The sequence below is a fragment of the Canis aureus genome, chromosome 22 (assembly GCF_053574225.1).
Source record: "Canis aureus isolate CA01 chromosome 22, VMU_Caureus_v.1.0, whole genome shotgun sequence".
NCBI lineage: Eukaryota > Metazoa > Chordata > Mammalia > Carnivora > Canidae > Canis > Canis aureus.
In genome coordinates this window covers 3395563-3421615 of record NC_135632.1, presented here as the reverse complement: position 1 = coordinate 3421615, position 26053 = coordinate 3395563, and the positions used below count along the sequence as shown (strand labels likewise).

The following is a 26053-nucleotide window of genomic DNA, read 5'->3' as shown; positions in this document are numbered from 1 at the left end:
TTTTTTTTTCCTCTCTTCCCCTATGATCCTCTGTAAGGATTCATATATTTTTAACACAAACTTCCTCATAATCTCTGACATGTAACGATACTGCCAAGGAAAAGTTCAGTTTTGCCTTAAGTCGGGCTTAAAAATGAATGTTTTAACGTTACCCGTCTTTTACAACTTAGATATGATTTTGTAAAATTATCTGAATGATCTCATGCCCCTCAGACACATATTTACTGCAGGATTTTCTTTCTGACATTCTTCAGGGAGCAAGCAGGCCAGACAGGAAGATCAGAGTGAGCCGGTTTCTAAAAACAACATGCACTTGCTCACCCCACGCCACCAGATGGCACACGATACCCAACCAAACCAGGAAATTGGTTTAAAAGAGGATAAGAATCTGGGTTACAAGACGCTTTGTGGAGAATGAACACATCTATGACATTTGAAATGGAGACCAATACCCACCATTTGCTTCGACGTGGATGGAACTGGAGGGTATGATGCTGAGTGAAATAAGTCAATCAGAGAAGGATAAACATTATATGGTCTCATTCATTTGGAGAATATAAAAAATAGTGAAAGGGAATAAAGGGGAAAGGAGAAAAAAAATGAGTGGGAAATATCAGAAAGGGAGACAGAACATGAAAGACTCCTAACTCTGGAAAACGAACTAGGAGTGGTGGAAAGGGAAGTGGGCAGGGGGTGGGGGTGACTGGGTGACGGGCACTGAGAGGGGCACTTGATGGGATGAGCACTGGGTGTCATGCTATATGTTGGCAAATTGAACTCCAATTTAAAAAATGGAATAAAAATAAAATCTAATTTATCTGAAAAAAAAATGAAATGGAGACCAATAGAGAGGACCTGGGAAACCATTGTCAATTTGACTATTAGGACGTGATCTGAAACATGGGTTCAGCCACAGGGGAGTCTATCAGTTCCCTGGAGGTGTTGCAACAACGTTCCACAGGCGAGTGACCTAAAACCACAGAACCACAGTTCACGCTGTGGAGGCCAGATGGCCGAGAGCAACAGGCAGCAGGGCTGGTTCCTTCTCGGGGCTCCGAGGGAGATTCCGTCCCCAGATCCTTTCCTAGCAGTCCCTGGCCTTCCTCGGCTGGAGGACACATCCCTCCCGTCCTGGTCTCAGCCTTCTTCCCCTGGCCTTCTCCTCTGCGTGTCTTTCCTCACACGGCCTTCCCTTAGGACACCAGTCACGGAGTCAAGAGCTCACCCTGGCCCAGTACGGGCCTCATCTTAACTAATCATACCCGCAACATTATTTCCTAAGAAGGTCAACGTGCCGAGGCGCACAGCAGACCTGAGTTTTGGGGAGACGCTATTGAGTCCAGGGTACACACGGCAACACCAATGATGGGTAGCCGGGTTTGAGCCAGGTTCACCACTGCCAAGCTGTGAGATCCATGCACAAGTCATGCAACCTGCTTGAGCTCCATGTCTTCATCTTGTAAAGAGGAAGAAGAAGAAGAAGAAGAAGAAGAAGAAGAAGAAGAAGAAGGAGGAGGAGGAGGAGGAGGAGGAGGAGAAGAGCTTCATAGCATTATGGTGAGGACTGAATGAGGTAATAACACATGTGAGGCCCTCCGTGCCCGGCACAAACACGAGCTGTGACTACCGTGGTTATTCCTGCAGTTCAGGAACGTATTTCCATCAGAACATCAAATAAGAGGTTCTTGGGTCTGAGTTTGACAAAATGAGGAAGGGATGAAATGCATTTCCCGCAAGACCCAACCTTGTTTCTATACTGTCTCCCCTCCAGGGAAGGACCCTGGAGCTCTTATGTTTTTTTTTTTTTTCCTTTTTTTTTTTTTTTAAGATTTTATTTATTTATTCATGAGAGACAGAGACAGAGAGAGGCAGAGACACAGGCAGAGGGAGAAGCAGGTTCAATGCAGGGAGCCCGATGCGGGACTCGATCCTGGGACACCCCAAGCTAAAAGCAGGCACTTTAACCACTGAGCCACCCAGGTGTCCCTGGAGCTCTTATGTTTTGATATTTTTTTTATCATGCATGTATTTATATTATTGGGTCTACTTTCCAAAAAGGCTCTGTGACGGCAATGTCCTGATGTTTTCCTCTGCTTCCTCAAGTTCTAAATGTCCCCACGAAGGGTCTGTCCCTGGAAGAGCTAAGGACTCCACAGCGGTTTAGTAAAGGGGTAATTAGGGAGTGATGAGGTGCAGCTGGCTGTCCAACCTGAAGCAGAACCAGCTGGGGACGGGCAAGCTGAGTCTTGCCAGACCATACAGAAAGGGAAGGCCAAGGCCGGGTTTGGGCAGGACAATAGATGTGACAAAATAATCACAGCGGCTAAAGCCAGACGTGGACCTGGTGGATAAAGTGATATTCCAGGGGGCGAGCCGTCCAACACACTCAGTGGAAGGAGTTCAGAGATGTCCTGAGAAAGAGCCAGTCGGAAGCATGGCTTTCAGACAGAAGTTGGTACCAGGGCAGCCTGGGTGGCTCAGCGGTTTAGCGCCGCCTTCAGCCCAGGGCTTGATCCTGGAGTCCTGGAATCGAATCCTATGTCGGGTTCCCTGCATGGAGCCTGCTTCTCCTCTCTGCCTCTGTGTGTGTGTGTGTGTGTGTGTGTGTGTGTGTGTGTGTCATGAATAAATAAAATCTTTTAAACAAAGAAGTTGGTACCAAAGAAGCAGAGAGTGAGAAGAAAAGTCTCTTTCCAGAGCACCCTGGCTCAGTGGAGACACAGACTCTCAGAGCCCCCACCTAGATGCCCCCTTGGCATCTCCAACTTTCCTGCTCCACGAGCAAAACCATCACCCCTATCAGAAGCCCACCCTGACTTCTGCATTCCCTTTCTCAAAAAAAGCCCCCCGAGCTCACCAGCAGAAGCCAGGGACCACTCCCTTGCCCCATGGTCCATGTCCTGTGGGCTCAACAATTTCAGAGTCACAGGAACCCAACCTCTCAGCCTCTGCCTCTCCTATTACCTGCAGAGCAGTCTTTAGTGTGGGACACGAAGCCTTCATAACCTAAATCCTGTCTACCGCTCTGGTCCTGTCCTCCTACCCTGTCCTCCACTGGCACCTCACACTCCCTCTGTGATGAATAGATGTGACTGCTGAATTTGAACACAGGGATGGATAAACACATCATCACAAGCAGGAGCCGGTATGTAGTTTCCAAAAGGGGTGACGCTTGTTCACAAATATTTTGCTGTCAAGGTCTACCTTTTACTAAATCACTCTAGAGGTTTCTTTCTTTCTTTCTTTCTTTCTTTCTTTCTTTCTTTCTTTTTTAAGATTTTATTCACTCATTCACAAGAGACATGGAGACACAGGCAGAGGGAGAAGCAGGCTCCCTGCAGAGAGTATGTGGGACTCGATCCCAGGACCCAGAATCACAACCTGAGCCAAAGGCAAATGTTCAACCTTTGAGCCACCCAGGCATCCCTATGTCTGGGGGTTTCTTGTTAGATTGACAGGTCATCCTGTATTTAAAGGGATCCCAACCATCATGAGAAAGAGACTGCATCTTCCTCAGTCCTAGCAGAGCACCTCACACAGTAATAGCTATCGAATGGCAAAGCTAATTTCCAGGCCCTGGGGATTTCTGTATGGAGTTTTCTTCCAAGGTTGAGTCTGATGTAGATCCCGATGATGTGTCTCATATATGATAGAAGAAGAAATGACTGATATGGATGAGTGCACCCTCCTCTGCAGCAAGACGCCCATGGCAGGAAACTCTGACACAGAGGCAGGAACCAAGAGGGGTTACTGAAGAATGCGTGTAAGATGGAGAGAGGTAAGGGGCTGAAGTGGATTTGTGGCTAGAACCGACTGTAGAAGTCCAGGAGATGAATCTCAGAGTGGATTAAGTCAGGTGAGACATGAAGACATCAATGCTGGAGCCCACAAGGGACTCAGTTCATTTGGACCCTCGACGTGGGTCCTCTTAGGGACTGCGGTGTGGATCCCTAAAATTCATATGGTGAGGCCCTAACCCCCAGCGTGATGGTATTTGGAGATAGGACTTTTATAGGGACGTGATTAAGGTTAAATGAGGCCATACGGGTGGAGCCCTGATCCAATAAAACCACCGTCCTTATAAAAAGAGAAAGAGACACCAGAGTCCTTGTGGACTCTCTCCCTTTTCCCCTTCTTTCTGCCCTTCCCTGCCTGAATGCACAGAGGATGGGCCATGTGAAGAGCGCACAGCAAGAAGGCATCTATCTGCAAGCCAGAAAGGGAGCTCTTACCAGGAATCAAATTTGCTGGCACTCTGGACTTTATCTTAGTCAGTTTGGGCTGTTAGAACACAGTACCGGAGGCTAGGTGGCTGTTAAGTAACAGAAACCTCTCTCTGGAGGCTGGAGGCCTGAGATCAGGCTGCCGGCAAGGTTGGGGGAGGGCCCTCCTCTGGGCTGGTTGCTGACTCCTCCTTACACCCTCCCATGGTGGAGAGAGAGCTAGCTTCCCCTCTCGGGTCTTCTTATAAGGGCACTAATCCTATGCATGAGGGCCGCATCCTAATAACCTAATGAGCTCCAAAGGCCCCCACCTCAAATGTCGTTACACTGGGATTAGGGTTTCCACGGACGAATTTTGGGAGGACACAGACGTTCAGTATGGGGCTGACTTCTAACATCCGGAAAAGAAAGGCTGTTGTTTAAGCCACCCAACCTGTGGTATTTTAGTAGCGCAGCCGAGAAGATTAAGGCAGGTGTCCTGAAGGCCCAGGCCCTGCCACCGGTAAGTAGAGGACACAGTGTGGGGGCTGAAGAGGACACACTAGGTCAAAGAATGAATCTATGACTGTGCTCCTGAGTTATCAGCCTAGCAAAGCAAGGGAGGCGATCCTGGAAGCAAGCCTACCCAGTTCATCCATAAGGCCACATCTCCCTCTGGGGAAGAATTATTTAGGGACCTCACAAAGCAGGGCATTGAAAGCGGGGCTTCAAGTCGTTTTGGAGCTCAGAAACATCAAGATGGCCAGTCACACTGTCCCTAAATGATTGGCTTCAAAGTGTCTGTCTAGGTTCTTTCTTGTTCTTCACCCATTGGCTGGCTGACCTGGACCAGCCTGCTCCTCTTTCAGGGTCAACTCTCTTACCTCCATGGCCGAGAGGCTCTCTGCAGGCTTCCCTTTGAAGATTTGGGAAATTATAGCCACCACGAAACCAGACATCTCTTGATCCCCGGCAGGTCTACTACATGCCTAAACTCCTTCTTTTTCTTTTTGCAGAAAAAAAAAAAAAAAATCCTTTAACTAAATTCTCGCTTCAACTCCACAAAGATGCAATTAGGAAAACTGTTGCCCACCCCCCAGTCCATTGTTTTGACTCTCCCCACCCCCCACCCCTGCCTTAATCCAAAAAAGAATGAATTTATACGGCTGCTACAAGTTAATAAAACCATTCCCTTGGTATTAAGACACTTCTAAAAACTGGACATCACATATACGAGCTGGTGTTTATCCCTGCAAGCTCCCCAACCACGTACACATAGAAAATGATGCTGTGGTTCAACCCCCAACCCCCCCCCCCCCCCCGCCCGTGTGTACGAGTTCGGAAATGCTCTCCTGTGTCTCCGAGCAGTGACCGTGCTTTGCTTTTTAACCACTACTAAAAGCAAGGATATTTTCTGTGGAAACCCCTTGGACAAAAGGGATATTTTGACAATTGGCTTAGGTGTCCCAGGTGGATGCCTGCGTTGAAATAATTGACCCACCACTACACAAACATTTAAAGAAGGCCGCCGTGTGACTTAACATTTAACAAGGCGTCTCTTACTCTCAAGCACGGCGTCGGGTACACTCACTGTGCAGTTCAACCGACAAATTCAGGCGTTGAGGGTCAGGATGGTTTGTGCAGACTGTGGGGTGGGCAGTAGGGGGTCTGCGAGCCCCGGTGGGGTGGTGAGAAGTCCCTGGTGGTGGGAGCCCTGCCTCCTCGGCCACTGACTAACCCAGCTGGATGACCTTGGCCACGTGTTTCCCTGCTACAGAAGTTTTGCATAATGAATTAAAATAATCAAATGAACATTATCAGTTTACCATGTACCGCTACTCACAAACTAGTGAGACTTCAAATTGAACTCCAATAAAAAAAAAAAAAAAAACACAACTAGTGAGACTTACATGAAAAATCGCATTTTCTGGAAATTCCTCTTTGGAATTAAAAATAGGAAAGCGATTCATTAAATAAAAATGTAGCTCTTTATATAGGAGTAGAAAGTGTAGAGGGAACTGGACATACTCGCTAATTAAAAACTAAAATCTGTACCTCTGACCTCCGCTAGCCATCGGTGGGATTCCGAATTGCACCTGTCGCCTTGAAACACCGGGGGCCCCTGATTCGGACTCTCTGGCGAGAACACAGCACGCTGGCTGCGTGCGACACGGAAAGTCCAGAACGAGTTTTTTCCTGGTGTCTCGGAACCGTGGCCAAGGCCCGAAGCCGAGAACCAAGGCAGCACGAGCCGATTCTCAGTTCACAGAGCTGGAGTGGGCCGCGGGGGCCTGGGGGCTCACCCTGGGCCCCGGAACCCGCCAGGCCTCCCAGGCAGCCCACCCCCTCGCCCCAACTTAAACATGAAGAAGGGGGGAGCCTGTCACTTGACGGAGGGCAGTGATGGAGGGAAGCGGGGCCTTCGCTGTGGGGGGACAGGCAGCGCTTGCTGTCTCCAGTCAGGTGCGGGGACCCCAAGGGAGCTCCCCTGGGACGGGCGTCTCCAAGGAGGGAAGGGGGGACTCGTGGGCTTAGTGTCTGGCTGCGGATCTGCTCCCAGCAGCGGCAAGGGGACTGAGGTCAGGGCTGGGGGGGCCCTCGCTTCCGGGGAGGCCGCAGCAAGCATGCCAGGCCTCCCACGGCTGGGGCGGGCCTCTCCCACGGGAGCTGAGCCCCCACGGTCTCGCCAGCTCCTCACCCCAGTGTCCCCGGCTGTCGGGAGCCCAGCAGAGGCGCCCGTGGGGGTGGGCAGCCTCCCGAGAGGCCGAGGGCCGCGGTGGAGGAGGCCCAGAGGCCCTGGGGGGAGCTCCACGGGCGGGGGTCAGGGGTCAGCCTCAGCAGCAGCGCCCAAGGGAGGAACACCCAGCGGGGAGGCCGGGACGGGTGTCCCTGCCCCGCACTGCTCCCCCACTCTGTCCCCAAGCACCACGGAGCCTGGCTTCGGAGGAGGAGGGGCAGGTACCAAGAAACACCCATGTCCCCTGCCCCAAGCAGCGGGCCTGTGCACACACGCACTCACACACACTCACACAGGCTGGACGAACAGACAGGTGTGACCTGCACAGGGAGGAAAAGAGCTTTACGAAATCTGAAATTTAAAAATGAATGAAACTTCGGCTCAGGGCGTGATCCCGGGGTCCTGGGATCGAGTCCTGCATCTCCCTCTGCCTGTGTCTCCGCCTCTCTTTCTCTCTCTCATAAATAAAATCTTTTAATAAAAAAATAAAAATAAATGAAACTAAGTCAAATACTAAAATAAGATTGTGATAAACCGAAATGGCTGTAACTTCCCTGCCTGGTGCGTAGAAGAGTGTCAGGAGGTGTTAACTGACCGAGGGAACAAGCCGGCCAGGACGAAGAGCCCGCCTAGACTCTTCTAGATTCAGAACCACAGCCAACGGCATTGCTCCCTGTGGAAAGTTATTTTTAAGTAAAATAGAATGATTCTAAAAGATGAACTTCCACCCTGAGGAGAATGTGGTTTTTGGTGAGAAGGTGTTTTTCCTTCCTCCTTTTGTCCCCTTCCCTAGGCCACTGCCCACATCACCCAAGAGGATGCTCACTCGGCAGCACCATGGAGGTAAAATGAGAGGCTGAGAATCTGTGGATGCTCGGGTGTGTGTGCGTGCGTGCATGCGTGTGTGTGTGTGTGTGTGTGTGTGTGAGAGAGAGAGAGAGAGAGAGAGAGAGAGAGCAGTTCAGAAAGGGGAGCAGAAAAGTAGGTGAGGAGAAGGAATGAGGAGGGAAACCCCAAGAAACAGCCTCCCACCGCTTTGCCACTTAGAGAAGTGGATACTAAAGCAGGTGCAGGGGCCCCTGGGGGCTCAGCAGGTGAGCGTCGGCCTCTGGCCCAGGCATGACCCCGGGGTCCCGGGATTGAGTCCCACGCCGGGCTCCCCTCAGGGAGCCTGCTTCTCCCTCTGCTGTGTCTCTGCCTCTCTCTGTGTGTCTCTCATGAATAAATAATAAATAAAATCTTAAAACAAACAAAAGAAAAGCAAGCAAGCAGATGCATTCAGGAAAAGTCTGCCTCCACCACCAGTGGGTCAAATTGCAGGATGACAAAGGAAGAGCCTCAGAAAGCAGCCGTAGCAGCCGCTGGCCGACAGGCTGGATGCTTGCATTTTACAAAAAGCCCTGGTCTGGAACCACCGCCTCCAATGTCTTTCTCTGCCCGTCGCACGAGCAATGATTCCAGCGTTGTCACATCAGCTGACTTGGAGGGCGAAACTTCTCAGAGCCTCGCACTGCTGATTCTTCGTGAAGCCTAAACAAAAGCCTCTTGGCCTGAGAGATGTTTACAAAAATCATTTCCATAGCATGCGGCTCGCTGAACTGAACATGAACGAGGCCGACCGGATTTTAAAATCACTGGATAAAAATAAGTGGATTTGAATACGACCACGGCGGGGCACCCAGTTCATTCATTTTTGCAGGAAGATTCCGTTTGGGACCCGGTCATTCACAGGCATCCTGGGCCCTGACCCCTCCCACCACCCGGGTGGAAGAGGAAGGACCGCGAGGGTGCACGGAAAGGGAGCGGGCTAGCTCCTGCCACCCTCTGATGCGGGGATGCCGGGCCCGTCACGGGGACCCCAGGGGACAACCGTCCCAGGAATTAAACGTCCCCACCTCAGACGCGCAGAGCCTGCCTTCCAGCAACGCCCACCTGGCAGCGATGCTGAGCTTCGGGACAGCGGCATGGAGTTGCCATGTGTTAGTGCCCTGAGATGCCCAGTCTCATTTCAGAAAATGTTTAGAGAAGGTTGACCGCCATCCGTCTTTTCCATCATCGTGACATTTAGTTGTTACCTGGCAGTTTCTCAGAGGCCGGTCTAAATACCAAATCTGGCCGGTTGTCAGGCTTCTGCTGAGCCCATTCAGTAGGTTTTTTGATTGAATTCGCTGCCATTGTTAAAACTGGGGGCACTTCACATTTAAAAAAAGAAAAATGGGTTTCCAGTGTCTCTTAAGAAATAATTGGATCTAGGGATCCCTGGGTGGCGCAGCAGTTTGGCGCCTGCCTTTGGCCCAGGTGCGATCCTGGAGACCCGGGATCGAATCCCACGTCGGGCTCCCGGTGCATGGAGCCTGCTTCTCCCTCTGCCTGTGTCTCTGCCTCTCTCTCTCTCTCTCTCTCTGTGGGACTATCATAAATAAATAAAAAATAAAAAAAAAAAGAATTGGATCTAATTTTAGGTCCACGTTTCTTCATAAAACTAACTCTGCGACTGGGGTAGCAGCTGACCTTCGTCGGCAGCTCCTGTGCTCTGGTTTGCCACAATCCCCGCTATTCTCTATCGTCCCCCACGCATCCCATTACACCCCACTCATAGTATCTGCGGGAACTACTTGAATTTGCGACTCCTGTTTCTCTCTCAACAAAAGTACTTCTGAAGGTGTTCTCTCCGGGTGGGCGTGCTAGTCGTTTATGAAACGTTGTGCACCGAGGACTTGTCGGTTAAGAATATTTTCACGACTCATGTGTTCGGTGGGTGCCTTTGGTCTTGAGACTCGCGACAGGACGCTGCCTGGCATTTGTCTTCTTGTCTCAGGATTCCAGTACCAGTGCCGGGAGCAGGTAGTGAGGATGTCCTCGAGCCCTAAAGAACAGCTGCAGCGCCCGCTCTACCGGGATTTCTGGAAGATACGCAGGTCAGCCCCCAGGCCTTCACTCACCTCTGCGTCCTACCTAAGGAAAATCATGGAGGGGCAACCCCAGTGGCGCAGCGGTTTAGCTCCACCTGCAGCCCGGGGTGTGATCCTGGAGACCCGGGATCGAGTCCCACGTCGGGCTCCCTGCATGGAGCCTGCTTCTCCCACTGCCTGTGTCTCTGCCTCCTTCTCTCTGTGTCTGTCATGAATAAATAAATAAAATCTTTAAAAAATATATTAAAAAAAAAAAAAGGAAAATCATGGAAACCCAGAGGGAAGTCCTCGAAGCCAAGAGGCCCGGAGAGGAGGCTTTGGTTCCCTTCACTCTGGAACCAAAGAGAGGGAGTTGGAAGAGCATCTCTGGAAGCGTCTGGAAGCGCCTGCGGGGAGGGGCCCCTGGCGTCAGTCTCCTCGTCTGGGTACCACCAAGAGGCGGAGTCCCACAGGCTCACCCCCGCCAGGGACCCCTGGGCCCGCCTCTCACCCCAGACACCTCCAGGCAGGGGGCAAAGGGGGCCGAGCGGGGAGGGCAGCGCCGGGCCACGCGCACACACATGCACACGCGCACACACACGCGCACACACACGCACACGCCCTTACTCCTATTACGTGGGCTTGCGCGGCCTCACACGCTCACGATCACACGCGCACTCAGCTCTGCGCCGCCGCGGGGGCGGACACCAGGTCACGCAGTGGCCCTTTCACCCGCACACACGTGCACGCGGGCGCCGCGCTCCTCCCCACACAGGCCCCGGTTACCGGGCGGGAGCGCGAGCGCAGGGCCCCGCGACGGACGCTTGGGGGGCGCGGCCGGTACAGCCTGCGGGGTCACCGGGGTCGCCGGGGTCACTGGGGTCAGCGGGGTCGCCGGGTCAGCCGCGTGCTTCCAGGTGGACGGGAGGCAGTCGGGCTCCGGGGACGGCGCGTGGCAAGTGGCGTCAGGGCGTCAGGGCGTCAGGGCCCCCCACCCCCACCCGCACCCCCACCCCCAGCTCCGCGGCGGCCCGGCCCTCGGCCCTCGGGTGGCGACGCTCGCTCTCCGGGGGGGCGGCCGCGGCTCGAAGCCGGGACAGAGCGTCAGGCCCGCCGCAGCCGCGTGGAGGGGACCCGGGGGCTGACAGCACGGTCCCCTCAGAGCTGCGGGGCCACAGCCGACTCGGGGGCCGGAAGTGGGTGACGGGGGGGGGAGGGGGGGTGACAGGAGGGAGGTGACAAGGGGTGAGTGAGAGGGGCGGTGGGGGAGGGGAGATGGGGGAGGGGCGGCCGGGAGGGGTGGCAGAGGAGGGGCGGTGGGTGAGGGCGAGGCGGGTGAGGAGGCGAGTGACGGAAGTGGGTGAGGACCGGTGGGTGAGGGCAGGTGGCTCAGGGGGAGGTAGGTGAGGGGCGGTGGGTGAGGGAGGTGGGTGAGGGCGGTGGGTGGGGGAGGTGGGGGAGGGGCGGTGGGGGAGGGGCGGTGGGTGAGGGGCGGTGGGTGAGGGAGGTGGGTGAGGGGAGGTGGGTGAGGGGCGGTGGGTGAGGGGCGGTGGGTGGGGTAGGTGGGTGGGGGCGGTGAGTGGGGGAGGTGGGGGAGGGGCGGTGGGTGAGGGGCGGTGGGTGAGGGGAGGTGGGTGAGGGGCGGTGGGTGGGGTAGGTGGGTGGGGGCGGTGGGTGGGGGAGGTGGGGGAGGGGCGGTGGGTGGGGTAGGTGGGGGAGGGGCGGTGGGTGGGGTAGGTGGGGGAGGGGCGGTGGGTGGGGTAGGCGGGTGAGGGGCGATGGGTGAGGGAGGCGGGTGAGGGGCGGTGGGTGAGGGGCGGCGGGTGAGGGGCGGTGGGTGAGGGGCGGCGGGTGAGGGAGGTGGGTGAGGGGAGGTGGGTGAGGGCCGGTGGGTGGGGGAGGTGGGTGAGGGGAGGTGGGTGGGGGCGGTGGGTGAGGGAGGTGGGTGAGGGGAGGTGGGTGGGGGGGGTGGGGGAGGGGCGGTGGGTGGGGGAGGGGCGGTGGGGAGGAGCCATGGGTGGGATGGTGGGGGAGGGGCGGTGCGTGAGGGCGTCCAAGGCGGACGCTCATTCCCGGGCCCCGCGCGGCTCCCGTGTGAGGCGTGGCCTCGGCTGCTGGGCTCCCGGCCCGTGGGGTCCCAGGGGTCGGGCCTGGCCGGGGCCGCGGTTCCGGGGGAAGCCCCGAGGTCAGCTCCTGCGGCCTGAGCGTCTGCACCCCTGGAACGCGGCGTGGAGCCCCTCGCAGCAGAGCTGGCCTCCTGAGGAGACGGTCCTGCAGTTTCCGTCTTAGTCCCGGTTTCGCTGCCTGCAGTGCCTGCGCACAGCGGGGGCTCCGCAAGCATTTGCCTGGGGTGGTTTTCTCTAGGCAGAAATTGTGTCCTTTCGGGGCCCCTGCGTGGCTCAGCCGTTGAGCATCTGCCTCCGGCCCAGGGCGTGACCCCAGGTCCCGGGATGGAGTCCCCCGTCGGGTCCCCGCAGGGAGCCTGCTTCTCCCTCCGCCTGTGCCTCTGCTCCTCTCTCTCTCTCTCTCTCTGTGTCTCATGAATTATGTCCTTTGCTTCCTTTGTCCGTCTGCGCTAGAGGCCTGGTTGGTAGGAATAACGTGACAGACGCCGGACGGGAAAATTCCTGTGTTTCAGGGAATGGAATGTCGCCTGTGACAGGAGCCCCAAAGCCAGGAACCAAAATTAATACCGATAACTGCTTCTTGGGCAGAGGCAGATCAGGTCCTGTCAGTAAAACTGGAAGATCTGCAAAACTTTCCTCAGGTCGTGGAAACTCCTAGAAGCACAGAGGTGGCATTTTAAGGTCAGTGCAAGAAAAGTCTGCTGACGCCCTCCCCTCCATTATGTCTCCTCTGGCTCACGGGAGGCTCCGGGTTATGTTCCTGTTCATATTTTCCGTGCTGCCATCCAAAGCCTAGGGCAATTTTTTCTCTCTTTTCTTTAAGATTGTATTTATTTATTTGACAGAGAGAGAGAAAGCAGGCACAGATGGAGAAGGAGAGGGAGAAGCAGACGCCCCTCTGAGCGGGGAGCCAGACCGGGGACTCGACCCCAGGACCCTGAGACCACGACCTGAGCTGAGGGCAGACGCGTCACTGCCGGAGCCCCCCGGGCATCCCCAAGCCTAGTGCAATTTTACAGCCAATACGGGAGGCCCAACTTTTAGAACACAATTATTTCTAACTTGAATGTGAGTAGTCTCTATCGTCGAGCCCTAAATTGGCCTGGTAAGGCATCGTCACACGGGGGGACGTCAAGCGTCGTCACACGGGGAGAAAGAACCAGTTTTACGCAAGCCAGACACACACGACCCCTGTCCATAAACGCGAGGCATGCACAGAAGCTGCGGGTGCACCAGCAGACAGTCGCTCGGGTACGTGACCCGAGGTACAGGAGCGTTCGGTTCGCGGGCACTGTGCTGTTCTTCTACAGAAGGAAAAAGAAAGAAGGACGAACACCAGTACCAGGAAGAGGAAGTGAAGGAAGGGAGAGGAGCCCCAGGCTTCCCTCCCACTTTGGTGAAGGAGCAGGTGCCAGCAGCGCCTAGGCTCGGTGCTCTGGTGAAGGCACCACAGGATGCGGACACTGAGGCCGAATCGGTCGAAGGCGGGTGACCGACAGGCCGCGTGTTACCCATGCTCCTGCCTAATATCTCTGTCTTCCGCAAAGCCCGCCTTGAAAACTCCAACTCTCATGACTCTCCCTCTTCTACAACCAACACTCACTCGGGCAGGTTTATAAACTTTAAACAGGTTTATAGTTTATAAAACTATCTTTTTAAGTCTCACGATATTAGAGTTATTTCTGTCTGCCAACCCGTTTTCACCTTCCTTTCAAAGGGCCTTCCGACTTCTGCCCTCAAGTCCCCTGTGGTACCTGGTGAAGTCTGGGGCAGACTTGGTGGGAACTTAGAATGGTTAATGGATACTTCTTAATCGCAGAGAGCCTGCACGCTTTTAGAATTTTCCCCCAAAAACCATGCAAAGATAGAGGGTGGGCTACACTGCGTCCCCTCAGAATTTGTTCAAACAAAATCCTTGCCAACCTCAGGATCTGTGCATGTAACTGTATCTCGGGATAGGGTCTTTACAGAGGTAATTACGATGAAATAAAGTCATCAGCGCAGACCCCAATCCAACCTGATTGGTGTCCTTGTAGGAAGGGATTGGAACCCAGACACACGCGCACACACGTGGCAACACCGTGTGTAGACACCACGAGACAACAGCCATCTACGAGCCACAGAGGGGCCTCAAAAGAGACCAACCCTGCAGACACCTTGATTTTGAACTTCTGGTCTCCAGAACGGTGAGGAAATCCCTTTCTGTTACGGAAGCCGCACGGGCCGTGGCACTTGGTTTTGGCAGGCCTCGCGCACTGCTACTACTCCGGGAGGCGCTCCTCGCCCGCACGTGATGGAGAAGGAGGCAGAGATCCTGCCAGGTGGCGTGAACAAGACAAACCGAGTGGGAAGTCTCCGCTGTTGGCTTTTTCTTCCGCATCAAGAAACTGCTGCAACCCCAGCATCCTCACCGCTGAACCTCACTTGCCTGTAACGTTGATCGGAATACTTGTAACAGTAGAATCTGCTCACTAGGCCCACCCCGTGGTTTCCACTTCTATTAAACTTATTTCTTTCTAAAAGCCAGAGGATGAGGGAAGTGGGGGGGAGGGGCGGAGAGGGGCAGAGGGCGGTCCTTGGTGTGCAGAGTGCCTCCAGAACCTCACTGCCTTCTGCCCAGGGCTTCCTGGTGACCAGCCTGTCTCCAAGCAAGACACACGAGCAGGTCTGACGGTGGTGATTTTGTCACCCTGGATGCGGCTCCGGGACAGAGGCGTCGGGCCTCCTGGCAGTGACTTCCCAGCTTTGCCGACACTTCTCCTCCTCTCGGGTTTTCCTAGAGGCCGAGGCTTTACCCTGCTGTTCTCAGCTAAGGAGTGCCTGTTGCCGCCGTGACCTTCATGGCCCCAAAGGATCCACGTGACATCACTTGGTGAGCACCCGCTGTCCACTCGGGAATGACACAGACAGCACTTCCCCCAGGCCTGGCCCAGTTATTTCGACATTACATTCAAGCAAATGACTTTACTCAGTACTGTATCTGGAGGGAAAGTGGACATTTTTTTTTGTCCCTCCCAATGTCTTTAAACCAACTGCAGGATGGTGGTCCAGCCACTCCGTAGACTAGTAAATGTCACACGTAAAGACTCAAAGGTGCTAACATAAATCACAGGGTGCAGTAGTTTTCAGTCACGTGATATTTCCCACGCTCACCTCCATTTTCACAGGACGCTGCTGAAAAGAAGGCCCACAAAGCGGGCGCACGTGAAGGGCAGTCCCCCTTTGCCCTGACACACATACCCAGAAGCGTAGGAAACAGCACTGCCTAGCTGACCAAATGGGACTATTTCAAGAGATCCATCATGACGGTCTGTCCCAGTCTGGTAAGTTAGGGACATGTCCAAGTAACCTTCGGTACCTTCATTACCTTTGTAAAAGCCAGAATGCATGTAGATTCCTTGCTTCACAAACCTTCTCATGGGATTTTGCTGTAAACATTCAGGTTAGTTAATTAAGCAATGTAATTCAAAAGAAAAGATGGCGGATTATAAATGTCTGTCTCAGTGTTATTTGGCACAGTAATGCAATCATCGAAAAAAAGGAAAATGACTAAAGCAAGATGTTTGCACTTTAGGACCTTATAGACTGGTTTCTTGAACCAGACAGATCAAATATTATAGGGATCTCCCGAATAAATCGAAATTTATAGGATTTTGATAGGATATCCCAGGCGCAAACTATGGAGAAGGAGCGACTGCAGCCACACTCAGCCGGACCAGACGCTAACTTTGGCAGGTGAGCAAACAGCTTTGTTAGATAAAAACGGGACCTGGAAAAGGCCGGCATTGGGAGGTTGCCAGGATCCCGTCAGATAAGGAAAGTGGGCACCACATGGCAGCCCCCAGCATTTTGGCCTCTGGAAAGAACTCTGGGAAGGTAAGGCATCCTAGTAAACGGTGAAGGAAGGCATGTGGTGACAGTTGTAGCACCAGCTGGGCCACATACGACCCAAATGACCAGTCGGACCAATCAGGAGCCGTCGTTGGACACGTGTAGGAGGAAAAGAGCTGGGAAGGAACACAGTGAATTAAAGCACTTGGTTTGTCAGTGCGATTCGACAGACTTCAGAGAGCGGCATGCGTTGGGTGACAAAATGCCACCCATCGCTGCGGGGGCGTGGGTCAGAAAGGGCCTCCCAGAAGCAGCAATTTTCCAGATCCTCAGTGGCCAGGACAGAGGTCCTGTTTTCACGTCCTCACGGTGCTAATGCCTCCCACCTCCTTCCCTTTGTAAGGCACAGGCGTCAGGGGAAATGACTCTCCCACAGGCATCTCATCATCTTCCACTGTCACCTTGTGCCTCTTTTGCCACTCACCCGGCCACACCGGGTTTCAGATCTTTTTTTTTTTTTTAAGATTTTATGTATTTATCCATGAGACCTGGAGAGAGGCAGAAACACAGGCAGAGGGAGAAGCAGGCTCCCTGCGGGGAGCCCGATGTTGGACTCGATCCCGGGACCCCAGGGTCATGCACTGATCCAGAGGCAGATGCTCCACTGCGGAGCCCCTCAGCCATCCCCCAGGGTCAGGTATGAATGTGACCTGTTGTCAGATCCAACGAGTTACCCCAACCCCGGCATTTGGGCCGAAATTGTGTGGTGGCCAGTTCCCTCCGTTGCTTTGGGGACATTCCTTTGATGCGCCTCCAAACCATCCCTGCTGGTCATCAGGGTTCACCTTACTCACTTAAAGAAGTCCCCTCTCCTTTCAGAGCATCTTGACACAGAAACGAGGATGAATAATTCCACCAAGTTCTCTGGGGGCTCATGCTACAGTCCGACCTCTGGGAGAATGGTCCCCGCGCCAGGACCGTCGCTGCCGCAGAGCGCTTGCTGGTGTTAATACAAATGAAATACAGGGGGATCGTCTATTCAGTTAATATTTGCTGCGACTTGCCGTTGAGATACTGAGTAGAAACAGCGCTGGGGCTGAGGATCCAGGCGCTCCCGCCCAGCGCATCCGGCCTTCACCCCAGGGTGGGGACCCTCCGAGGAACAGGATGGCAGCGTCGGCGCCCTGCAAGCTGACAGTCCGTGTGCGTCCTTGAATGCCCTGTTTCCTTCAAAACGGCCTCACAAGCCCTCCTGGGCCTGTACCTCCCCCCACGTCACTTGGACCCCCCCATATGCACCTGCACCTCTATTTGCTCTATTATTTCCATATGTTTAGCACCAGCTCTCAAGCTCTCCTTTGGAGGAAAAGCTTTCAGCAATTGTGTTGCCTCCTTTGCACTGGCTTCTCGAAGCCCTCGCATCTCTCCTCCCTGCCGCGAGACTGGCTGGAAACAGCGGGAGGCTGACAGGTTTTTGTATGGAGACGAGACAGAGCCTCGAAAAACGTCTGAGATTTCCCCCCTCTTTCAACCAAGGGCGGCTTCCAGTGCATCTTTTGTTGTTGTTATTATTGCTGTCATCAATTAGCACGATTCACCCGAGATTTTTGTTACCCAGGAAGCTGAGCCTTGGGCCAGGGGGCTGCCCTGGAGCGGGCTCCCCTGGGGAACGCCGGCCTCACCCGCTGGGAAGAACAGAGCCGCGACATGGGTGCTGCGGTGGCCTCTGTCCCCCTGAGTCCGTTCAAGCGCTGGCACACTCGGCGGTGGGGAGTGGCAGCCCATAGGGGCCGCGCCGCCCCAGCCCCTCACCCAGCGGGCCGAGCCCAGGACCCCGGCCACGGGGAGCCCCCCCGTTGCGGGTGGCCAGGTACTGGGGCCCAGGGGCAGCCCGGCAGCTGGACATAGGGAGCCCGTCGGGTGGGACAGGTGCTCCATCCTACACCCGGTACCCGCTCAGGGCCGGCCCCAGGGGGCTCCGTCTAGACACGACAGTCCTCTGACCGCTCTGTCCAAGACGGTTGGACAGTTGGACGTCCCCTGCGGTGTCCCAGAGCCCGGGCCACCTCCGGAGTCGACGCTGGGGCCTGGGCCCACTCTGCAGCTCTCACGGCGCCTTCCGATGTGACCACATGCGTCGGCGTCCACCGTGAGCCCCCAGCCAGGCCGCTTCCCTGGAACGTAAGTGCATTTGGCATTTGCTCTTGAGCATCACCCCGGACCTCTTCCGGAAACCGCGGCCTCGAGCCATCCACCGTCCCTGCAACACGCACCGCTGCTTCTGTGCCCCAGTACCAGGCTCCTGGCCTGCAGGCCCGGGCCCATCCTGCGTCAGCGCCAAACCCTCATGGGTCCCCCAAAACCTCCGTGCCCTGGAGTGCCGCTTCTGTCGTCTAAACTCTCACAGCAGTATCTTTTTTTTTCTTTTTAAGATTTTATTTTTTTATTCATGAGAGACACAGAGAGAGGGAGAAGCAGGCTCCCTGCAGGGAGCCCGACATGGGACTCGATCCTGGGACCCCAGGATCATGCGCTGAGCTGAAGACCGATGCTTAACTGCTGAGCCACCAGGCGTCCCGGACGCGGGGTTTCTAAAAGCTCATGGGGGACTCTGCGGGCAGCCGCCCGGGGAGCCCCATCCCGGATAACGGGTCCAGTGTTTAGCTCGGCTTTGTCCCCAGCGCAGGGCAGAGCCTTGGCAGTGAGAGAAAATCCATCTTCATTGGAGGGAGGGCAGGTGAGGGCACTAACAGGTGTCCAGCGGGTGCTGAGGGAGAATGAGACCCTCGGAACAGCTCTAAGACCGAGAGGAGCCCGAAAAAGATGTCAGTTTAGTTGGGATCCCCTGGGCTTGGGCGACGGAACCGAGCCCCATCCCCGTCTCCAAAGACCTTGCTGCTCGGAGGGCCAGACGGTCTGCATTCCATTTCTGGCAGCTTCCTCTCCCTCTTTGCATTTGGCCCCTATGTTCCCCACAGGCTTCTACACACCCGGAGCTTCCCAGCCTTCCCCAGGCGCCCCATCGGGCGTCTCCACGGCCACGGGCCTGAGTCATCTGCTGGCCACCAGCAGCCTCGTGCGGGTCCCACAAATGGGGGCCAGCCCTCCAAAGATCTCCGAGTCAACCCTGGGTGAGGAATCCCATCAAAGACAAAATCCAGTTTCAGGAAGGCGAGGAAAACCTTGGGTTGGAGATGGTGTGGCTGGTGTGTCGCCCGTCCGGAAGAGAGAGGGACCCTCCGTGCGTTACCGCTGTCAGAGGCGGCGGGCGCTGGCTCCCCTGCCATCTGGCAGCACTGGGAGCCCCGCGGGGCCTCTCTTTAAGAGCCATTTGAATCCATAATTCAAACTCAAGAGCATTTTCAACGTAAAAAAAAAATAGTAATGCTTGATTTAATCTTATTGCCTCGGGCTTTACCAGGAAAAGGGAAGCGGGAGGGGAGGCGAGGCTGCACTTGTTCCCTGCAAGCAGTGACATCTGCTCCTGGGGGGCGGCGAGGGGAGGCCCAGGGCACCACCTTGCTGTGCAGCTACTCCCGGGCGTGAAAATAAAAACAACCCACATCTCTCCCCAATGTGCCAGCCTCTTCGCGTGTCTGGAAACAAGCTCTCTGGCCCTGGGCAACCCGACAGGCTGGCCCGGGACCCACAGCAGCTGTCACGGGCATACTGCGCAGACAGGGGCAGACTCCAGGGCCAGGCAGAGGGCTTCGGGACAGTCGGATGTGGCCACCAAAGGGCCCTGCAGATAAGCCTGCGAGGGCGTCAGGGTGGACCAGGGTCCAGCAGATGGCTGTGTGGGGTCTGACTGTGCCGCTGTCTGCTTTCACGTGGAGAACTCACGGGCTCTTTCTCTCCTCACATCTCACTCTTTGGAAAAATGATCGTAAGTTGAGAGCAAAAATAGACGCATCTAAACTGGCATCAGTGAAATCCTTCATAAAGCACTGGAACCCCGGGGCCCCCTCCACGGGTCCCCGGCGAGCTACCCGTACTTGAGTCGAGCCAAGAGGAGGCCAGAGGACTCCTGGAGGTGGAGGGCCAGATGGTCTCTCCTCTTCATTGCCACCTGCAGACCCTCAACTGGTCTGGCCCGGGCCACATGTCTCACTACGAAAACCAGCGTCCCCTGGAAAGGTTGGCAACGTGAGTCAGCTTGGACCCCACTGAGGACATCGAATTTCAAGGTGAAGAAGTGACTCCTGGTAGAGCTTGTGGAGGTACTCGAGCCTTCCAGGGCTTTGCACAGATGCGTGTGTGCACGAATGGCCACACGGACCCGTCGTCATGCCTGCCACACTCCTCATGAACTCTAGGATTTCAGCCACACCCACCCAGGGGGCCATCTGGTACCACAGAAGCCCGAAATCCTGGCTACAGCCGGTTGGCCCAAGAAGACAGGCCCGATCAAAGAGCAGCCTGGCTCAGGGACCCTGCCAGACAGGCACAGTCGTGACCTAATTGAGCTAATCAGATCTCATTGCTCAGGCTGTCTTGACAACCTGGCATAAAACAAGAAAAAAAAAAAAAGAATTAGCAATTCATTGGAGGAATAAAAACATTCTGGTTACTGAATAGGCAGACAAAACTCATATCTAATCACCAGAGTGCTAAAAAAAAAAAGTAATTTCTGGAAAGAGTCGATACTTGTTTTATTTTGAGAACAGCATTAAAATGATCATCACGGGGGATAATACCAGAAGAACTTTTTTTTGGACTTATTTATACCTGTCATAAAAGTTCACATGGCATTTACTTTGAAATTCAAGGTAGGTAAGGAGCAGGGAGGGAAGCCTACACACTTCCTAGTCTAAATGTCTTGATGTAAATCTGAAAAGAAATATAGACAGAAGGAACAGGAAGAGGAAGCCCTAAAACAATGAAAGCCAGGAGTAGGAGAAAAGAGAATATCAAGCAGGAGCCAGGAGTCAGGAGCCACAGGTGCAAAGGGGGGGGGGGGGCTCGCGGAGTCGCAGGAGGGAGCGGGGAGCCCACATGGGAGGGGACAGCTACGGGGACTCCTGTCGCGCCAGGAGTCAGAGCTGTGGCTTCCGGGCGGCATAGGACTCCCTTAGTTCCTCCTGCAGTCCTGCTGCAAATCCCTACGTCCCAAGCTTCGGTTTATCTTTGTTTCTTAAAACCTAAAAGCGCCTAGCTTAGGCCTCATATTAAGCAAATAGAAAAAAAAATATTCAGCTATTATATCACCAAAGCCAAAGATAGAGAAATTTAAAAGGAGTAGACAGGAGGATATCGCGATATATGTGGTTCGACGACAAGGTTCAAGAAGAGCTTTAAGTGGAAAGACAAGCTTTGCGTGACATGAAGGCGTTCAGAAAACAGAGGCCAGCACGAACGCATGGAAACCACGTCTGAAACGGGCCACCAGCAGGAAGCCGAGGACGTACCCGACAGAGAGACACTCTCCAGGCTCGGGGTAGATGGACTGTGCGCCCTGGATCAGAAGGACTGTCAGGGGCAAGGAGGATCGGAATCACTCATACACCAAAGGGAACAAGTAGGAATGTGGAGAATAAGGGCTTCAATTCAATATTAGGCAAATCTTTTCAAAAATCGGAACTTTGTCAGACAAGGGGGTGTTCTACTTTACAAGGTCGTGAGTTATCATTGAAAGTGTTCAAGGAGAAACGGGAAGTGCTTGGACAGGGTTATTTCTATTTTTGTTTTTTAAAGATTTATTTTAGAGAAAGAGAGCAGAGGTGAGAGGGGCAGAAGGAGAGGGAGAGAGTGTCTTAAGCAGACTCCGAGCGTGAGCAGAGACCAATTTCACAACCCTGAGATCATGATCTGGGCCGAAACCAAGAGTTGGGTGCTTAACAGACTGAGCCACCCAGACACCCCAGGCAGTAGAGTTTTTAAAAAGCTATTTAAGAACCGGGGCACCTGGGTGGCTCAGTGGTTGAGCATCTACCTTCGGCTCAGATCGTGACCCCGGGGTTCTGGGATCGAGTCCCACATCAGGCTTCCTGCAGGGAGCTTGCTTCTCCCTCTGCCTGTGTCTCTGCCTCTCTCTGTGTGTCTCTCATGAATAAATAAAATCTTTTTAAAAAAAGATATTAAAAAAAAAAAAGATATTTAAGTACCATCTCAATTCCAAGAATTGAGAGATAGACCCCTTCCACCCATGACCTTTCCTAGGTGGAGAGCACAGATTCTGGAGCTTGACTACCCCACTTTGTATTCTGCTGGCCCCATGTAAGCTACTTGCCTTACCATGCAAACTTCCCACTCTAGAAATTGAGGAAACAGTATACCTATAGCATAAAGATGTCGTGAAAATTAACTGAGACCATTCAAATAAAGTGTTTAGAACAATGCCCGGCATCTTAGAAGCACTAGATACGTATATTGGTGGATGTTGTTAAAAACTTGGTCTCCAGGACTCACTCCAAAGTGATCGTGGTCAAACTAATTCTAACTGTGAATGGCGTATCTGCTCATCATTGCAAGAAACAAATATTAGACCTGTTTTGTTTATGTGTCATTAAGTTAGCAAATGAAAGGTGAAAATGGCCCTAGGACAATGTCCTTTGACAGATGAATGGATAAAGAAGATGTGGCCTATGTATACAGCGAAATATTACCCAGCTATCAGAAACGACGAATACCCACCATTTACTTCAGTGTGGTTGGAACTGGAGGATATTAAGCTGAGTGAAGTAAATCAGTCAGAGAAAGACAATCATCACATGGTTTCACTCACATGTGGACTATAAGAAATAGTGAACAAGACCGTTAAGTGAAAGGAGGGGAACTGAGTGGGGAAAAATTAGAGAGGGAGACAAACCATGAGCGACTCCTAACTCTGGGAAACACATAAAGGGCTGCAGAAGGGGAGGAGGGCAGGGAATGGGGTAACTGGGTGACGGGCATTGAGGAAGGCACATGATGGGATGAGCATTAGGTGTTACACTCTATTTTGGCAAATTGAATTTAAATAAATAAAAAATAAAAAATAATTGAGACAAAAAAAAGAAAAATGGCTCTAGGTTTTGGGATAGTCTTTCCTCTTCCTTCAGGAAGTCACGGATGACTAAAAAGAACAATGAAGCCCAAGGTTAATGGTGATTGTCTTCCACCATTGGTTCAGTAAATATTTGGGAGGCGCCTACCGTGTGCTCAGCAGTGTGCTAGACACAGCAAGCCCAACCAAATAACTTGCTCTTAAGCAAGTTTCCGTTGGGGAAAGGAATAAACACGCAAGATCACAGCAGGTGGGTGCAGAGAAGACACGGAATAGTGTGATGGGTGTTAGAGGGGAAAGTGTGGGTGGAATGTCCTCGTGTGGCCTGAATCCTCGGGAACCGACAGGGTCCTTACGCCACTGGGGGAAGATGCACACGATTGAAAGGAATCCTTGTTACCACAAAAAGGAAAATGGAGGTTAGGCGAGAATCTCTGTTCAATGTCCCAGCTTCTCTACTAAAAATAAGAACATTTTTGCAGGCAAGACAAGGCTTTGCAATGCTTTAGTCATGTAGCCTCAATTTGATTATCTATCCCATTCCTCTGTCGCCTCCTCAAGAATTAAATTTCTCACTTTTCTGATGGTCAATTTTGCTTCCGAGTCATAAGATCACATCGACAACTAAAACTAATAGAGAAATTTCATTTTAGTCAAAAACATCCAATTTCCACAACAGTTCTGTGGTAGCCAGTGTATCTTCTGATGGGCCAGACTAAAAGGAAACCGGAAATGAAAGGAGACATAAGGAGGTCCAGACCACTTCAGCTCCCACATAATAGAAAATTCTGGCTGGGCAGGTTAAGCTTGACTATTCTTTTTTTTTTTTTTTTTAAGCTTGACTATTCTTAAAAAAAAAAGAAATATTGCTCATGTAAAGTCCAGTGAGGACAGGCAATTCCCTGAGGAATTTTCCTTCACCCAGTGACTTAGAAATGCGGGTTCCCTCCATCGTGGTTTCCAGGATGTGCGGAGCAGAACAAGAGAGAGTGAGAAGAGCACGCATGTTGTCTTTTCACTCTCTGTTTGCCAAAACCAGATACATGGCTTCAACCTCCATGCAAGGAGGCTGGGAAAAGTCGGGGAGAACATGGAGTACTGGGGGAGCATTACTGCCTCTTCTGGCGTGTGTTGTTCTCGCCAAAACCAAATTTACGCGGAGGGTATTTGGACACCTTGGAAATTCAACCTTGGTCAGATGCAGGCACCCCAGCCTCAACATTCCCCAGTTTAAGAATTTCTATCTGTTTAAAACCCATGTAACTTCCTTATAAGGCAAGAGCACACTGCCACGTGAATCAAGTGTTCCTAGACAGCCAACCAACCCCCAGTTTTTGTAGAAAATGGAACTTTAAAGATGGCACTGGCCTTGTCAGTCTTTTTTTTATATATAAATATTTTACTTATTTATTCATGAGAGACACAGAGAGAGAGGCAGAGACACAGGCAGAGGGAGAAGCAGGCCCCATCCAGGGAGCCTGATGCAGGACTCGATCCCGGGTCTCCAGGATCATGCCCCAGGCCAAAGGCAGATGCTAAACTGCTGAGCTACCCAGGTGTCCCTGTTCTTGTCAGTCTTGGGCCAGGATTTGGAGAACACCAAGCACCATGCATTAGACGCCATGCACGTAAGCCTGTCATTGAGTATAGATCATGTAAATGACAAAAAAATATATTTTTTTCCCAAAATTATATGCACTACAAAATATGGAGCCTTTCCATCATTCCATGAGTTTGGGGTTCCCTCCCCACCCCGATAATGCAGTCTTTAAAAAATGTCCACTGCCTAGTGACCCTAAGATAAGTCTGTAGGAGAAGTGTTTTTTGGTTTCTTTTTCCTGGGACTGAGTGAATAGAGCTTGAGCAGATCAACCCTCACCCTACAACTGTTTTGATGGCCAGGTCTATGCAGAGAAAGCATATGGTGACTTTTGCTAGTTGTGCTACACCTCGTTGTCCTTGGAAAAGCCCTCGGTTCTTGGGGTATGTATAGAAGAAAGGCCTTCAGGAAACAGAACCACAGTCCTCATCCTGATTTAGGAAAGATATGTGACTGAGAAATAGGAAATCATGCTAATATTCACTGAGAGTGGCAACTTTGTGGACCCTTTTGCTCTCCTTTTTTTTTTTTTTTTTTTTTAATGGCAATTACAGACCTCCAGGTTTCTTTTCCATACCTTTCTACCCCAACTACTTCTGCCATCACCCAGACAATCTGAATCCACACGGGAGACTTATTTAACCGGGAGACTCCCATTTCCAAGACATTCTGAACTTCAGTCACCTCCCCACGCTCCATGCGTATATGCGTGCGGTTCAAATCCTGGGAATATCCAGAATAATTCAATCGCTCAAGTTTAAACTCCAAGATCTCAGCATTCAAGCATGACTTTCTGTTCCTCCGGCACACTCAGTCCTCTGATCCCCAAGACCATGTCACCACGTCTTTGTGGCATCCAGCCCCTTAGTGCCTACCTTGGGAAGCAGTGAGCTTCTTGTCTCTCTAGATGTTCAGAAGAAAAAGGATTAGCGTTGTGCCAGGGACACAAGGCAGGGCTACCCTGGCCTTTTGAGAAAGTTATGGTGCCCTAATAGTAGGAGAGATATGAAGTTCAAAGACATATTGCAGCTGTGATTTAAATGCCTGGTTCTAGTAGTTACTGGGGCCTAACCCTTCAAATAAGTGTTTTGTGTTTAAATGACCAAGGTTCCAAATTGGGTGATAAACAACCATAGAACAATTAAAGTGGTAAATACTGAAAACCTCTAGCATTTTGTGTCAAGTTAAATAAGCTTGAGCAATGCTACAGCCAGTGCCTTGCAAAACCAAGACCTACAACGACATACAAGAGACTATGAGTAATGCAATACCCTATTTATGGAAGGAAATGGTGCTGCTCAAAAATCATTTACAGTGTTTAGATGAACATTTATTAGGGAGGGAAAAAAGGCTTACCACGGCAGCAACATCAGCTTCAAATCTAATACGCTGAGGTAAATTGGAACTTGCCTCAGTTCTCAGACTCAATTGAGGCTGGATTCATTAGGAGAATCTTATTTGTTGTAATAAGAATAGATAATACAAGAAAACCAATCCTAAAGTTGAAAATTAAGCAAAAGCAACCAGCCAAATATATTGAAACGTGTAAGCAATCTGAAGTCTGCAAGAGTAAGTCTCCAGACGGCTGAGATGAAAACCCTCTCGCATAGAAATTCTACATTTATTGGACTTGGGAGCATGTCATCAAGGCAGACAATCATAACGATCCATCTTTATTTAA

The 26053-nt window shown here is 52.5% G+C and overlaps 1 long non-coding RNA gene across 8 annotated transcripts; it reads left to right on the top strand.

Moving 5' to 3' along the window:
* The first annotated feature begins 10537 nt into the window (after nt 1–10537).
* Nucleotides 10538–20346, top strand: LOC144293662 (uncharacterized). Of its 8 annotated transcripts, none has more exons than XR_013360873.1 (8): nt 10538–10670; nt 12469–12637; nt 12802–13567; nt 13997–14386; nt 14737–14828; nt 15124–15279; nt 16312–16484; nt 16667–20346. It is a non-coding gene; the product is annotated as an uncharacterized LOC144293662 (long non-coding RNA). The 8 variants fall into 8 exon arrangements; XR_013360872.1 differs by lacking the exon at nt 10538–10670 and adding an exon at nt 10885–11026; XR_013360871.1 differs by lacking the exon at nt 10538–10670 and adding an exon at nt 10960–11026 and having other exon boundaries at nt 12410–12637.
* Nucleotides 20347–26053: the final 5707 nt, after the last annotated feature.